Raw genomic sequence first — 7274 nt, forward strand, 5'->3', positions numbered from 1 at the left:
CGGTAATCTTTCCCCATCATTACGAAATAGAGACATGCTTCTAACAAACAGAATATGGCCAAAGTGATGAGAAGTCACCTCTGAGGTCAGGTTACAAAATGATTGTGGCTTCGATCCTGAGCCCTCACTCTCATTCTTTGCTTACCTTCCCTTGAGAATCCAGCTGCCATAACCTCGAAGGAAGGGCCCCCCTATCATGGTAAGGAATGGAGTCCCCAAGACATGAAGAGCCTGTGAGAAAATAACATTTGGCAACCCCCACATGAGCCAGCTTAGAAGTACATCTCTTAGCCCCAGTAGAGTCTTTTTTTTTTTTTTTTTTAATTTATTTTTGGGACAGAGAGAGACAGAGCATGAACGGGGGAGGGGCAGAGAGAGAGGGAAACACAGAATCAGAAACAGGCTCCAGGTTCCGAGCCATCAGCCCAGAGCCTGACGCGGGGCTCGAACTCACGGACCGCGATTTCGTGACCTGGCTGAAGTCGGACGCTTAACCGACTGCGCCACCCAGGCGCCCCCCCAGTAGAGTCTTGAGATGAGTGCAATCCCTGCTGACAGCTTGACTACAACCTCAAGAAAAACCTTGAAATAGAGGCAACAACTGAGTTGCACGTGGATTCCTGAACCACAGAAACTGTAGGATAATAAATATTTGCTATTTTGGGTACTGAAGCTTCAGTGCAATTTGGTACACAGGAATACATAACTAATACATCCACTATGCTTTCTAATTTTTACTATATTTGTATGTATACATTAACAATAAATAGTTTTATTTATGGGTTTTAAAACATATTGTACAAACTCATTTCCACCTTTTTAATTTCACAGTATTTTTGAGCTTTGTCCATGCTCTTATATGAATAGGTATACATTACTCATTTTAACTGCTGCCTGGTATTCTGTATCATAATGAAATCATTTATTTTTTCCACCACTCATTGGGGTAAAGATGGATTGTTTATACACCATCACCATAATAAACATTATGGCAAGGAGCCATGAGTACACATGAATCCCTCTGCACACGCTTAAAAATTTCTTCTTGAAACAGTATTGCTGTGTTATAGGATATATGCATTCCAACTTTATGGCTACTACCCAACTGTTCTCACAAGTAATTTTATCAACACAATTTTCACCACAGATGTGAAAAACTTCCTTTCCCCACATCTCTACAAATATTATCAGAAGAATCAGTGCTCCAGAAACAGATGGGCAGTCAAATGATGATAAATAAAGGATGATTTAATAAAAGAATTAATGTTAAGTGGTGTGGGCAGGTTGTAGGGAAAAGACGTGGGATTGTGTGGCATCCCAGAACTGTGACCATTACTGGCTCATAAGTGATGAGGAGTGGGAGGGCGTACTAGAGCAAGGAAGGAAGTCTCATAAGTCCCCTTCAGAGAGGGTAGGAACTTCAGACAAAAGACATAGCTCAGCCACTGTCCAATCCTGCAAGGAGTGCGTCTGGGAAATCAATGTCTGTATGCTACTCTTTTACACTGCTCTGATCTCTTCTCAAGGCTCCTTACTGATGCACATTAAAAAGCATTGGAAAGGACACCCACCAATGTACTCCATACATGTCGCCACCTGGAGCAAGACTGAAAGTGTATCTCAAGGGAAAAACAGAAATATGATGAAATTCCATTCCTTACCTCGCAGCGTTATCTATTCTTGTCCTTCATCTAGATGAGAAATATAGATCTCTAAACACAGGGAACACAACAAGTCCATCATATAAATTAAGAAGCATGGTGTGCTATTAGTGTTATATTCTGACTTAGAACCAAAAACTGTACCTAGCATCTATGTAAGATATTGAAGGTGATTTGCGTACCTGTGATGTCACAAAATACCAATGATTATACAGGTAACACTTCTCAACAATGAAATTTTCCTTCCATTCCATGAATATGTGAATAATTCAATTGCAACACATATTTTGAGACTGGGTCTTAGATCCACTTCTAGTACCATTTATTGTCTCACTCGAGGGGTACCACAAAACAGATGGCACCCAAAAATTAGAATGAAGGAAATTATTTACAAATAATAGGCATAGAGCAGTGTAAAAAAAGGGATGGTGCAGTATCCCAGGACTGTTACAACTTCTGCATCCCAAATGGATAAGGATAGAGAGAGTAGTAACAGGAAAGCATTAAAAGATAGAAAATTGTCTTGGAAATATTTTTGGACTTTTATTCAAGGGATGAGATGACCCAGAGACCAGTCCACAGGAAGGCAACCAGAATAATTTCCCTGAAATCACTCTCTCCTTACACTCTGATATACTCCTTAATCCAACCAGATGATGGAGTAAAAGGAAACTCAAGTGATGTGCTCCTTACAGGTCAGTTTCCTGAACAAAGAAACAAGAGTGTATTAAGAGGGGACAGACTGAAACTACTGGGCTCATCAGGTTTTTTGAGATTTGGCAATCAAAAACGTTTGACATCATATTTTTGCTTTAATTAATAACCTTATTGTGCAGTAAATCATACAGAAGATTATCACACGTTTTATAAGCATTCAAGTTTGCTCATCCAGTATTTTTTCTATTTCCTTCATTCACTTTCACAATGTTTTCTTTTTCTTATTAATATCACACTTTCACAACTCAGATGATGTATAACTTTTTAAGTCTTCCTGATTTCTTATGTGCCCCAGAACTAATTCCCTACATGATTTATAGTTTACTGTGACATGTCAACAAAAACAATAACTAAGAACCAGTATGATTTGATTGAACATATTGGCTGGAATCTCTGTCTACTGAAACTCTTACTTATACAGTACCTATAACTTAATAGGTAGTCAATAAATGTTTCAATAAATGAATAGTACTCAAATACTATCAGGGTATTTATATTTCTGGTTCCCTAGAGCTCAGAACTGAGGTTAGATTTAGAGAGAAAGATTTTGTGGGCACTTGGGTGGCTCAGTTGGTTAAGCATCCAATTTCAGCTCAGGTCATCATCTCACAGTTCATGAGTTCAAGGCCCGCATAGGGCTCTCTGCTGTCAGCACAGAGCCTGCTTTGGATCCTTGTCCCCCTCTCTCTTTGCCCCTCCCCTGCTCATGCTCTCTTGCTCATTCTCTTTCTCTCTCTCAAAAATAAACATTTTAAAAATAACAGATTTTGGAGTCCAGCTGTGTTTCAGTCATAGTTAAATTTGTGAAGATTAAAACAAGTAAAGAGAGTTAAGGTCAAAAATTGGGAAATACCTATACCACACTGGTAATAAGAAAAGGAATGAATAAAAGGAAGAAAAAGATGAGAGGATAAGAAGAAAAGCAGAGGGTACAATCATGGAAGCCCTATGACAAAGGAATAGTAGAAGAAGGAAAAGAAGAAGAAAGAGGAGGGGGGTGGTAAAAATCAGAAGGAGGAAGTTGACAAGGTAAAATACTACAGTATCCATGAGTCATTCAGATGACTTGATTTTAGATACACACACACACACACACACACACACACACACACACACACATATATATATATATATAGTTAGAGAGAGTGAATGCAAGTCGGGGGAGAGGAGAAGAAGGAGCCTTAAGCCCCAATGTGGGGCTTGATCCCACAACCCTGGGATCATGACCTGAACCAAAATCAAGAGTCAGATGCTCAACCGACTGAACCACCCAGGCACCCCTTGATACATTTATTTCTTTATGACTTGTAAAACCTTATTATCACTGTACAGGGATGTAATGATATCCCCTATCATAATTGTGAACTTCTTTTGTAAGTTGTGGTTCTCTAAATTTTTGCTTTATATATTTTAAGTGGACATAATCAGGTATTATAGGATACTCTATTGTAACTTTCTAAGTGAAAACAAGAATGTATCTAAATATAATTTTTATCCCTTTATACACTTATAATATTAAAATATAATGACATAAACTATCTGATTAATATTTATATGTTTTAAACTACTCCATCCTTGTACATCAATCTGTTTGCATACTTACATTTTATGAGTGTATCTGTTATAAACTGCATACTGTTGATCTTTTTTTCTTCAATACCACATGAGCTTTATTCACAGAATCTGTGCAAGAGATTTCTGAATCTGTTCCAATGAGGGAAGAAACCCTTCTCTAAAACCAGTTACTAAAATGTAAATTAATATGATTGCCTACCGAACATATACACTGTTTACAAGAGAACATATACACTGTTTACAGGTAATTTTTAGCCTCTATTTTAGTTAGAGTGATCATCAGGGAGAAAAAAATCTTTTCCTAAGACACTCAGCTGCAAATGGCAGGCAGTGTTGGACTCCCCCTCAGTGATACTGCACCACTCTGGAAAATAGACCTTCAGGCTCATTCCTGGTGCCAAAGGCAGTAGCAATGATGAGGGAGCTTGGGGCAAGCTGAGGGCAAAATATAGGATGGCACGCTCACACCCCCATCCCGGGTGGAATATGTGTGATATTCCTCAGACACTCCTGGCTGGCTACCCAAGAATAAAAGAAAGGGGTATAAGTGCTTGCCATGGTAATGTGGGAAACTAAGGCAAATGAAAAATGAAATTCCCTTACTGCCTTTAGCCCACTGACAAGTCCTTGAGACCAGCAGAGTGATGTCACTCTAGGAGCTCCACTGTCTCAAGGATGACACTTTGCTGGGGTCAAAAGAGAACGTTGGCTTAAGATTAATCCCAACTTCGAGGATCCTGTAGGTCTACTTCCTTTATCTCAACTGCCCTAAGATATATGCTGGCAATCATTCTGCAAGTGTATGACCCATCAATATACATCTTAAGGGTCTCATGACTGTGGCTTTATTAAACAGTAATAAATGGTGCTTCCCTAGCAACAGCTGCCCTTCAAGCTCCTGAAAACCTTGCTTCCAAAATTCCTTAGAGACATACTCTATCCCTGACCCCCTCCCAGCCTGAGGGTATATAATCAGTTACCCCTCACAACCCCAGTGCAGCTCTTCCTGCCCACGGGTCCTGCCTCCGTGCTTTAATAAAATCACCTTTTATTTTCACCTTTTTACACCAATGACGTCTTCAAGAATTCTTTCTTGGCCATCAGCTCTGGACCCCATGAGCCCCCCATCACTCCAAAACTTCATCAGCAAATCCTTCCTGTTGCCTTCTGATGGCCAAAGCAGTCAAAGATTTAAAAGTCTTTGGTTCATAGATGGCTAGACCTTCAAGTACTTTCCGTTGACCTCCACCTGGCACTTAATTAAATTGACAATGAAAGCTGGGTGTACTGCAGGCTGTATTCCTGGGATGCAGGCATAATTCTATTAATCCAGAGTGTCCTCATGCTCCTCTTCAGTCTTCGCACTTTTTTACATTTCACAAAAGTTCTGGTGACAGCTCCGACCACCAGTCTGTAGCGCTGATTCTTCCTTCCCTGGAAATGCCCTGCGAGTTGAAGCACCTCTTAGACTCTCCAGTACCTCTCAGGGAGGCAAAGCTGTGTGGTGATGAAGACCATAGTGCCTGCGGGCCAGCCTTGCTAACCATTTTGAATCCTTTCTAAGAAAGTTGGTCTTTTAATGGAAACAATGAGTCCACTTGTAAGTAATGTATATTTAATTTATATTTAACGCCTATAGGATTTATTCACACCATTTATTTTGTCCCAAAATAATCTTTGATTCCTTTTTCCTTCCTTTGAAACTGATTTTTCAATCTTGCCGCATTATTCTTTCCATTAATTTAAAATATATACATTCCATTTCTATTCTTTTAGTGCTTTCTCTGGAAATTTGTGCATGCATATTTAAGTTAATTCTAAAGTGGACCAATACATTTTCTCTCTTCCTAGATCATATACGTATTGTGGAACACATTAATTCTTTTACCATCCATTCAGTTTTAGATCCTCCTTCAGCTGTGAATAACATTTTCATTGAATGCATTATCCTACGTTGCGCTTTAGGGGTTTTTTTTGGCAAAAGTATAATATTCTGCTGGCCTTTGGCTTCCATCACTGCTGTTGACAAGTCAACAGTAAATTCACTGGTTGCTCATCTCTTAAGTATATTTTCTCTTCGAAGATATCCTACATGACCTCACTTTTAAATATCAATAATTTCATCAACATGGGCCTACTGTACAATTTCCTTTTATTTCTCTTACTTGGAATATTTAAGGTTTCTTAAATCTTTTGGACAATGTCCTTCGTTGTTTTGGGTTTTTTTTTTATGTAATCCCTATGCCCAACATGGACTCACCCTTACAACACCAAGATCAAGAATTGCACACTCTACAGTCTAAGCCAGCCAGGTGCCCTCCTTTAATTATTTTTAAAGTATCTCTGCTAGTATGTCCTTTTATTCTGCTTCTGCTCTATCTCTTCCTATTCTGTTAGTCTGATTAAAGGATAACACCCCTATTCCAAACATGGAATGAACAGCATTATTCCTGTTACCTCTTAATGAATTACCCTTAAAATGTAAAACAAAAACAAAAACAAGAAAACACTTATTATGGAAGAATAAAACAGAAAAAAACCCAATTATGTTGACATGTGATTATCCACCTTCATTTAGTTCTGATGAAAGGAAACGAATCCTGGTACAAAAAGAAACAAACACAAAAATGTCCAAAGCTTCATTCAACCCTAATACATTATGGAGAAGGCCAATGGTGGAGAAGATAGGTGATCATTTTTGTGGCTGCTCGGGTTAAGAGTGTGGTGAGAGGAGTGCCTGGGTGGCTCAGTTGGTTAAGTGGCTGATTCTTGATTTTGGCTCAAGTCATGATCTCCCAGTTTGTGAGTTCAAGTCCTGCTTCAGGATCTGTACTGACAGCGCAGATCCTGTTTGGGATTCTCTCTCTCTCCCTCTCTCTCTCTCTCTCTCTCTCTAAATGCCCCTACCTGGCTCATATTCTCTCTACCTCTCTAAAAAATAAATGAATATATTTTTTTTTAAAAAGAGCATGGTTAGAAACAGAGTCATACATTGTCTACTCAAAGGAGGAACAGCATTACAACATCATAAAGGCCATATATGATAATCCCATAACAAAGATTATATTCAATGATGAAAAACTGAAAACTTTTCATCTAAGAAAGACAAGTATGGCCATTCTAGCAACTTGTGAAACTACCTGACCTATTCAGAACAATTAGGGAAGAAAAACAAACAAATATAAGTCATCCATAAAGAATTAAAATTTTCTGTCTCCAGGTAACACCATCCAGTATATAGAAAACATTAAAGATTCAACAACAGCAAAAAACTGTTAGAATAAACAAGTACAATAAATTTCCTTTCAACACAATAAACAT

The 7274-nt window shown here is 38.6% G+C and overlaps 1 pseudogene; it reads right to left on the bottom strand.

The window, feature by feature from the left end:
• Positions 1-4298: 4298 nt before the first annotated feature.
• LOC145714533 (large ribosomal subunit protein bL20m-like) lies at positions 4299-5471 on the bottom strand (annotated as a pseudogene).
• Positions 5472-7274: the final 1803 nt, after the last annotated feature.

Source organism: Panthera onca, chromosome X, assembly GCF_046562875.1.
Source record: "Panthera onca isolate mPanOnc1 chromosome X, mPanOnc1 haplotype 2, whole genome shotgun sequence".
NCBI classification, from domain to species: domain Eukaryota; kingdom Metazoa; phylum Chordata; class Mammalia; order Carnivora; family Felidae; genus Panthera; species Panthera onca.